Source organism: Dama dama, chromosome 23 (genome assembly GCF_033118175.1).
Source record: "Dama dama isolate Ldn47 chromosome 23, ASM3311817v1, whole genome shotgun sequence".
Lineage (NCBI taxonomy): Eukaryota > Metazoa > Chordata > Mammalia > Artiodactyla > Cervidae > Dama > Dama dama.
The window spans coordinates 24,435,920-24,446,200 of NC_083703.1; the positions used below are offsets into that span (position 1 = coordinate 24,435,920).

A 10,281-nucleotide genomic window follows, 5' to 3' on the forward strand; every position below is an offset into this window, starting at 1 on the left:
CCATGTACCACAACTACTGAGGCCTGCACACCCAAGAGCCCGTGCTTCACAACAAGAGAAGTCAGAGCAATGAGAAGCATGCACGCCGAAACTAAAGAGCCCCCAACTCTCCGCAACTAGAGAAAGCCTATTAAAAAATAAAGCCATGTCACTGGGAATACAAATAGAAAATACAGTGTATTAGAAGGATTTTTTTTTTTTTTAAAGGAAGCCTGAGGAAGAGAGATGTGGATGAGCCAATGGTATTGGACATGAAATACGAAGTTCTTTGCATTGTGTGTTAATTCCCACAAGGAAGTCAGTTCCCATCAGCTAGCATCTGTGATCCACCGCCCCACAGTGAGTCAGCGAGCTCATGAATGGAACAGCCATGATGCTAGGGATGAGCCCAACAGCATGGACTGCCATTCACCAAGGCTGAGCCAGTTGCTGCCACTGCTGAAAAGTTCATTCTGCCAATAAGAGACTAACACCAAGCATCCTCAACATGGTAACCAGTTAAGGACACCAACTACTCATGTGATGGCAAATAGATTACACTGGACCCCTTCCATCCTGACAGGGGCAGTGACTCCTGACTCGGATACATGATACAGGTACAGGCAGTTCTCTTTGACACCCACACAACCTAAGCTACACCACTATCTAAGAGGTGGTACTCGATCAGTGACTGGGGCCCCACACTGTATCCCATCAAGCCACCTTTCTTCAGAGAAGGTGCAGCAATGGGCATAAGACCATGAGATCAACTTTTCTTTACTTACATTATTCAGAAGCTGCTGGGCAGAGGGAGCAGTGGGATGGCCACTTGAAGACAACTGAACCAAAGCCAAAGCTGGCTTAGAGGTGATACCCTGGATAGCTGCTCCTTGAGACATGGTATATACCTGAAGTCAATGACCATTACATGATATTGTGTCATGTAATAAAATAAAATATGGGAACATAAAATATATGGGAACCAAGGTTTGGATGTAGGAGTAGAACATGTTATCATCACTTCCAATAACCTACTTAAGAAATTTGTGTTGCCTGTATCCACAATTCTTGCTTCCACCAAGAGACACAGCAAGACTGTTCATAAACTTAAAGCATGGCTGCTTCCAAGTCACTTTAAGCTCTTTTTGCTGAGAGACCAGCAGGCAAGTAAAGTAATTACCATTCTGTAAAGAGTTCCTGACGAAGAAGGCACGGCAACCCACTCCAGTATTCTTGCCTGGAGAACCCCATGGACAGAGGAGCCTGGTGAGTTTTAGTCCATAGGGTCGCACGGAATTGGACATGACTGAAATGACTGAGCACACAGGGTACCTGACAGTGATCACTGGGGGAGAAAAAGGACTGCTCCTTCCCTGCGAGGAGTGAGAAGAAGACAGTGACAGCCCAGTGGCTCAGGGTGGCATCTCTTGGGATGCCTTTCTCCAATTCTGATGATAGTGTTGGCTGTTGACAACTCACAGCTTCGTCACTTTTCAGGAATTGCCCTTGGCCAAAGAAAGATGCTTTGCCCAAGGCTCCGACCCCTCCCCATGATTTGTATATATCTAATGACATGATTTGTATATATCTAAGACTTTCCTGTTGGTTTAGAGGGTAAAGCGCCTGCCCGCAATGCAGAAGACCCAGGTTCATTTCCTGGGTTGGGAAGATCCCCTGGAGAAGGAAATGGCAACCCACTCCAGTACCCTTGCCTAGAAAATCCCATGAACGGAGGAGCCTGGGTAGGCTACAGTCCATGGGGTCGCAAAGAGTCGGACACGACTAAGCGACTTCACTTAATGACTGTAAAGCATCTGACTACAATGCAGGAGACCCAGGTTCAATCCCTGGATTGGGAAGATACCCTGGAGAAGGAAATGGCAACCCTCTCCAGTATTCTTGCCTGGAAAATCCCATGGACAGAGGAGCCTGGTGCTATAGTCCATGGGGTCACAAAGAGTCGGACACAACTGAGCACTTTAACTTACCTAATGACTGTTTAGTATGGAGGTTCAGAGGCTTAGCACCTTTGTCTTGATTTGGAATATTTTTGAAAGGTCTTCTCAGCTTCAAAGTTTCCCATGGGTCTCTATCGTAGCTCCACCCCATTTCAACTCCTTCCTCTGTCCAATCTCATTTTCCCTTAGACTACTTCACCTCTTGTACCCAAATCCCAGCATCTTAGTATCTGTTTCCCTGGGAACCTGATCTGTGAACCAACTGTCTCAATACCATATATTGAAAATGCATTCCTCTCCCCACTGTTCTGGAGGGCTACCTTATTTTTCTTTTAACAGGCTTTATTTTTTAGAACAGCTTTGCATTTGTTAAAAAAAAAATTAAGAAGATAATGCAGAGTACTCACATACCCCACACTCAGTTTCCTCTGTTATTAATCTTACATTAATATAGTACATTTGTTACAATTCTTAAATCTACACTGGCACATTATTATTACTAAAGTCCACAGGTTCTTCTGATTTCCTTAGTTTTTGCCTAAAGTCTTTATTCCATCCAGGACACCACATCACATTCATTTGTCTCCTTAGACTCCTCTTGGCTGTGACAATTTCTCAGACTTCTCTTGCTTTTGATGACCTTGATAGTTGCAAGGAGTACTGGTCAAACATTCTGTAGGATGACCTTGCACTGACAATGACCTGATCTTTTTATCAGACTAGAGGTTTTCATCAGAACAGACTGGATTATGAGTTTGGGAGAGGAAGACCACAGATATGAAATGTCATCACCAAGGGTACAAACTATCAACATGACTTATCACCCTTGAGGTCCTGACCCCCTGCTGCAGGCAGTGTTTGTCAGATTTCTTCACTGGAACACTACTCTTTCTTCACACCCAACCTCCAGCCACTTTCCCTACTGTACTCTTCGGAAGAAAATCACTGCACAACACATACTTAAGGAATGGGGAGTTCTGCTCCCCTCCCCCACCTCTCCTTGAGAGCCTATCTTCTTAAAAAAATTAAATGTCCTTAAAGATGGTTCTTAAATAAGTAGACCACAGGAAACAACTTCATCAATAACCTATTTTCTTACATGCGTTATAGTAGGTCTTATATAACAAGGGGAAACAAATCCCCTAAATATCATCTCTAAAACTGTGGCAAAAATATACATTAATTTTACCCTCTTAATCCTTTTAAGTGCACAGTTCATAGTATAGGTACATTTAGAATGCTGTACAACCAATCTCCCTCTTTTCATCTTACAAAATTGAAACTCTATACCCATTAAACCACAGTTCTACACTCCCCTGCTTCCCCAAGCCTCTGGCAGCCACCATCCATCTTAAATACTTTATTTCTGAATTTGACTACTCTAGGTATCTCCTCGGAGAAGGCAATGGCACCCCACTCCAGTACTCTTGCCTGGAAAATCCCCTGGACGGAGGAGCCTGGTAGGCTGCAGTCCGTGGGGTCCCTAAGAGTCGGACACGACTGAGCGACTTCATTTTCACTTCTCACTTTCATGCATTGGAGAAGGAAATGGCAACCCACTCCAGTGTTCTTGCCTGGAGAATCCCAGGGACAGCGGAGCCTGGTGGGCTGCCGTCTATGGGGTCGCACAGAGTCGGACACGACTGAAGAGACTTAGCAGCAGCAGCAGCAGCAGATATCCCCTATCACTGGCATCATACAGTATTTGTATTTTTGTGACACGCTTGTTTCACATAGTATAATGTCCTTGAGCTTCATCCATGTTGTAGTGTGTGTCAGAATGGTTTTCCTTTTCAAGGCAAAATAATATTCTACTGTATGTATATATCACATTTTGCTTATCCATTGATCTGTTGACAATTTGGGCTGCTTCCATATTTTAGCTATTGTCAAATAATTCTACTATGAACATGGGTATACCAATATCTCTGGCATCCTACTTTCAATCCTTTTGGGTATGTATTCACAAGTAGAATTGCTGGATTTTATAGTAATTCTATTTTTGATTTTTTGAAAAACTGACATACTATTTTCCATAGTGACTGCACCATCTTATGTTCCCACCAGCAAAGCACAAGACTTCCTATTTCTCCACATCCTCACCAACACTTGTTATTTTCCACTTGTTGTTTTTGTCTTTCAGGATAGCCATCCTAAAGCATACAAGGTAGTATCTATTGTGGTTTTGATTTGCATTTCCCTAATGGTTAGTGATGTTAAGCTTCTTTGCACATACTTAATGGCTATTTGTATACCTTCTTTAGAGAAATTTCTACTCAAACACTTGTGTGACTTAAATTGTATTTTTTTCCCATTGTTGAAATATAGGAGTTCTGTATATATTCTGGATGTTAAATCTTTAACAGATACATCATCTGCAAATATTTTGTCCCATTCTATGGGATGCCTTTTCACTCTACTGATAGTGTCCTTTGCTTGTAAAGACAGTTTTAATTCCCAATATAGTATATCAATTTATCTATTTTTGCTCTTGTTGTCTGTGCTTTTGGTGTCACATCCAATAAAGAGAACCAAATCCAATGTCATAAAGCATTACCCCTATGTTTCCTTCTAAGAGTTGTATAATTTTAGATCTTGCAGTTAGGTATTTGATCCATTTCAGGTTGATTTTTGTACAGGGTGTAAAGTAAGGGCCCAACTTCATTCTTCTGCATGTGGATATTCAGGTTTCCTCACACTATTTGTTGAAAAGGTTGTCTTTTCACATTAAGTGGTCTGGCTGGACACTCTTGTTGAAAATTATTGATCATACATGCAAAGGTTTACTTCTGAGCTCCTTATTCTCCCTCAATGTTAATTTTAAGAGAGAAAAAACAGAATTCAAAACTTTATATACAGTATGAGTTCAGGCATTATTTTTAAGTTATAAAGATGTCAGTTAACAAAAATAATACATGTTCATTATAGATAACAAACTTACTTTTGGAAAGTAAAGTATAAAAAAGAAAAAAAATCAGTGATAATCTTATTTTAGTGTATTATTACTTTTGTGTAATCTTATTTTGGTATAAATCTATGCCAAAATACTGATGGTATTATATCATTAGAGAAATTAGATCAATTCAGTCTCATTACAAAAATGGGACCATGCTCTTTGGATAGTTTTGAATCTAGCTTTGTATAACTAATGAAATATTTTAACATTGTCCAAAGGCATTTTTCTTGAAACATTTTGTAAATGGTTATATAGTAATCCAATGTTTAATATACCATAATTCATTTCTCTATTTCCATTAGTGTTGCATATTTCACCTTGCTTGTAATTTCTCACCATTATAAATAATGTTGCAGTAAACATCACTGTACTTAAATTTGTATATATATATTTATTATTACAATCTTAGGTATACACTACTTTAATAAATAACAATAAAGAATTTTGCTAGAAGAAGGTAAAACTTTTCTGTGGATTCTTACATGATGACTCTTTCTAGAATGGTTTTCCTCAGTCATATTAGAAACTAAACTTTCCACAAATTTAAGCATAGTTTTTGTACCACACAGATCAGATTTTCCTTTATAATTACATATAGTTTCAAAATAACGGGACCACTATTCGTGTTCCTCCAACAGAGGACTCAAGATCAAAATTCTTTTTTTTTTTTAAGATCAAAATTCTTAAGATTTTAGAATATATTATTTGGGAGACCAAGAGTCATCATCTCTTATTGCAACTTTTAATCTTAAATCTCATCTTGGTTTTAAAGTTTAAAATGTATTTTCAAAAAAAAAATTAATTGAAATGCCCTAATGTCTAGAAGGTTGTTTTTGTTTCTTTTTTTTTTAATGGGTGGGAGTAATAGAAGAGCACTTTATTTGCTTACAGACAAAATTCAACAGTTCAAATAAATAGTAAATTTGTCATACTTTCTAGCTTAATAACACAAATTTATTCTTAGCAAGTTTGTCACAGATGACTAAGTCAAAAGTGAATAAGCATGGAAAACAGATTTCTAATTCCTATTATTTTTCCTAACCTTTATGTGTAAATACTTATCTGATAGGGTTTGGTAGTAAATTTATTTTTGAGTCTGATTTATGACAATTTAAAATTCACACTTCAACTTAATAATCCATATATTCACAGTTTAAAAGTTACATTTTGGCATCACCGACTCAATGGACATGAGTTAGAGTAAACTCCAGGAGTTGGTGATGGACAGAGAAGCCTGGCGTGCTGCAGTCCATGGGGTCGCAAAGAATCAGACACAACTGAACGACTGAACTGAACTGAACTTTGGTGGCAGAAAGAGGAGGTTTATGGGATATTAACATTGTTCCACATATTGACCAAGATGATGATAAAAGTGTGTTTATTCTGTAAAAATTTCTTTAGTTGTACTCCTAAAGATTTGTGCACATTTCTTTATGTATTTAAGCTTAATAGAGTTCCTTTTAAAATTATATTTTAAGAGATTGCTTAAAGATATGAATCTCTACATTTTGTAATTTAAATACTGAACAATTAAAATTTGAATGGCTTTTCTTAAAAATTTAAGCTATGAAAACAATTTAAAACTGAGGCATGTAGTACAATTTTACAGATACCCTTTATTCTCATATCTTGTAAGTTCAACAGATGCTTCTGAAAGAGTGGATGGATGATTCACTTTTCTGTTCAGCAGAAGCATTGCATTGTAAATCAACCATGCTTCAATAAAAATTTTAAAAAACCAAATACATGTAAAACAACACACACACAATTGTTCTCAATATGCAAAAACACAAACCACGTGGACACCACCAAAGAGGCTCAACATGAATCACCTTAAATGAAATGCTGCAGCCGATAAAATTAACATTCTTAATTATTGGAAAGGTTTCAACTTCTTAAAGTATTTTCTAGTTAAATGCATTATGGCTTCTTCTACCACCAATGTTATCTCTGCTCTTCCTAGTTATAACTATCAGTTGAACATTTCAGGCAACACAGCCCACCAAACTTCAGAGAAATGAAGTTAAAATTCACGTGGGCACTACTCATTAGGATGTACTGTGAATGCAGAAACAAGGCAGTTGTGTTTCTTTGGCAGCTTAATGTTTTTTGCCCCACCCCCCCAAACCTTGTATCATATGGTATCAAATACAGGTGTTACAAATGAAGACAGAAGCATATTAGCCATGTGGGACACGCCCAACTTCCATTATGTAAAGAAATGCTACAATACAAAAAACCTCTTTAAATTGTTAATTATTTTAAATCACACAACTATGACTTTCTCTAATTAGTGTGTATAAACCATAGTACCTGATTAACCTTTTATTGTATTTCGTCAATGAGTTTCCCTCTGATTTGACATTCTAAGTTTAAGTATACCACTGTTCATCAGGAACATACTTACATGCTTATATGCTCATCAAAACCTTTTAAATGCGTTTCAAACTTTAACTAATGCTCTAAATGATCTCGGCATAGCCTGGGCTTTGTTGATATCACAGACCCATGAAACTAGGAATAAAATAACACTCCCCAGAAACAGCATTTATCACATCTATACCCAATACACACTGTACAAAGCCAACACATTCATAAATATTTAAGCAAGTTTTCTAAAATGTTTCTCGTCTATTCTATCTGTATGCAACAGCCCAGCACAAAGAAAATCACTAAGCACTTTCACACATAATAAAATCAACTACTTACATTAGAGAGCAGTTTTGCACTCCTCACCCCACCTCCCTTCTCATGTAATCCTCTCTCTCTATTTTCTGGCCTCTAAATCCCATTAGCTGCCTGAATAGGATGAAGTAGAATATACTTAGAAATTTAGGATCAAGTTTAAAACTGCCACCTAGGCCCTGTCAAGTGCAAATCCTGGTAACTCTCTCACACAGGTGTCCTGAAATAGGGTCTGACTGGGCACCCCAATGGCCAAACACCAGTCAGGGGTCTGAGAATTCCTAGACACCAGGTTAACCCTCTAGGCTTGGCTTGAACCTGTTCTTTTTCTTCTTCCATATTTTCTCTGGGCTATTCCAACCCACCTCTATTTCTAACCTTGTCTTCTGGACACAAATGCTATCAACTTGTTTTCCAAAGACACATTTCACAGGAAGATTTCATTCGACATAGTTTTCATTTCAAGACAATGAAGCAGCACAATGAATACATGATTTAACAATGCCCTTTAGCATTTCATGAATGTTCAGTGGGGTTTTTTTTTTTTTTTCTTTCCTTTGTGAAATTTGGAACAAAATATTAATGAAACTTCAGAAAAACCAATTAAAGTATTACCTTTGGTTTTAAATTAACTAATCAATCAAGTAGCTCTATTTTAGAGGAGAGAACTTCTGAGTAGGAATTACAGGATTGAGGAGTGTGGGCTCTGAAGCCTGACAACTGGGGTTTTAAACTTCACTGTGCTAGGAACCAAATGTGACTTCAGGCAAATCACTCAGCACCACATGGAGACTCAGTTGGCTCATCTGTACAACAGGAACCATGGGACATACCTGGGAGGGTTGTCATGCAACATACCTTGTTGCACATGTCTCACACTTTCATCCAGGAAAGCACTTGGATCAGTGCCTGGCGAGTAGTAAGCACGCAAAAAACATTAGCCTTTATTAATATGTTAACCTGGAGGAAATATGAAGAAGAGCATAACTGTATATTCTCAGGGATAAGACATACCACTTCTCTCCAGAATCATCTTTCAAATTAATCTATACCCAAGACAATAATTATCATGATGAACCTGTGATTAAGTCTCAAGGCAGCATATATTTAGAGAACAAAGTACAAGGTAACTATTTTGCAAGAGTTTTGTGAAACGGTAATATGCATATAGAATGTCGAAGCAAAATATATTAGCAGTTTCACTTTTAATCTCTCATTTTTTTTTTTTTAAATGTGTAACAACAACACAGTTGTAAAATAAAACTTTCTCCCCTTCCGAATATATGGGACATATTGCAGGTATTATTCTATTCTCTATTAAATTCTAAAACTTTAGTAGAAAAAGTAAAATGTACACATACTCTTACAATAGTGTCACACAAAGACTTTACGACACATTTCTGAGTTTACCAACGCCAGGGTTAGTCAAGCTAAGTGAAATTCTGGGATTATTTGTTGACAGGGAGCAGACAAGATGCTGCACAATTCAACATTGCGGGGCGGGGCGGTTGGTGAACAAACACCGGGAGCGCCTTCATTCAATGTACAGCTTGAACTTGACAGTAAATACGTACATTCAGTCAACCTCAGACACAGTAAGGGTCCTGAAGCGGGACGCCGGCCCCTCAGGCGGCGCGGGAGCCGGGGAGGCGAGTTCGAGGCCGGGACGCGGCGGCCGCCCCGCCTCAGCGCGCGCTCTCGGCGCCGGAGCCCGGCGGGCGGGGCACCAGCCGAGCGGCCCGGGCGCCCGGGCGCGGGCGGGCGTCTAGGAACTAAGGGCGTGTAAGCGAAAGCACGCGGGGGCTGGAAGGCGCGGGACGCACACGCCCTGCCGGGGCTGGCAGGAAGCGCCCACCTGGCCGCACGGGGAGCCAGGCGGCTGGAGGAGGGGCCCCTGAGCGCCCGGAAGCTGAAGAATTCCCCACCTCCGCCTGCCCGCGGACCGCGCAGTGAGACTCGCGGTGCTTCTTCACCGGCTCTGAAAATCCAGCTCAGCGTAGCCCAGAAGCCTCAACCCCATGATTTGTGCAAAAACTGCCGGCGACAATCTTGTAAAATAGAAGAGCGTCCCTGGGTGGGCTCGAACCACCAACCTTTCGGTTAACAGCCGAACGCGCTAACCGATTGCGCCACAGAGACCTCGATGCGGTTACAACCTCCAGCCATAACCTTTATGAAGAATAATAAAGGCAGCACATGAATGTTTCTTTCTTTTCCGCTTGCTGATTCCTCTCATTAAAATCCGACTTTTCCAGTTAGCATTTCTAACCCTTTAATTCTATTTTCCACCTTTAAGCATACTGTAAAATTATAAAATACACCAAGATCGAACAGAATTTCATATTGCAAGAGTGTTAAAATACTGCTGTTACTCCCCACCCCCCTCCCGTTTGGAACGTTTTGTTTCAGGGAGTTAACTATTTATTATGCTTGTTTTATAGGGAAATAAAAATTTTAATCTTATGAGTTGAGAAACTTTCCTTTTGTTTCAAACTCTATCCGGCACTTTGCTCACTAATCTTCATAATTTTCTTGTGTAGCATTCCCAAGGTCATCTGAATTGTATCTGCCTTCTTCATTTTTATATTCAGGTATTAGTAAATCCGTATATGCAATTCCCATTTGTTGTGTACTAATCTCTAGTGCAATTACTCGTCACTTACATTTTGTTACTGGAAAAAGACATTGGGAAAAAGCTACAGT

The 10,281-nt window shown here is 39.5% G+C and overlaps 1 long non-coding RNA gene and 1 other non-coding gene across 2 annotated transcripts in view; both read right to left on the minus strand.

Annotated features, from left to right (window-relative positions):
• The window catches only part of LOC133044420 (uncharacterized), a 28,266-nt gene extending 19,008 nt beyond the window's left edge, over positions 1-9,258 (minus strand). The window contains exons 1-2 of the long non-coding RNA XR_009689934.1: positions 9,153-9,258; positions 8,412-8,538 (exon numbers count right to left, since the gene is read on the minus strand). This is a non-coding gene — a long non-coding RNA (uncharacterized LOC133044420). The remainder of the gene's footprint in view (positions 1-8,411; positions 8,539-9,152) is intronic.
• Positions 9,259-9,643: 385 nt separating this feature from the next.
• TRNAN-GUU (transfer RNA asparagine (anticodon GUU)) lies at positions 9,644-9,717 on the minus strand. The gene has a single exon. It is a non-coding gene; the product is annotated as a tRNA-Asn (tRNA).
• Positions 9,718-10,281: the final 564 nt, after the last annotated feature.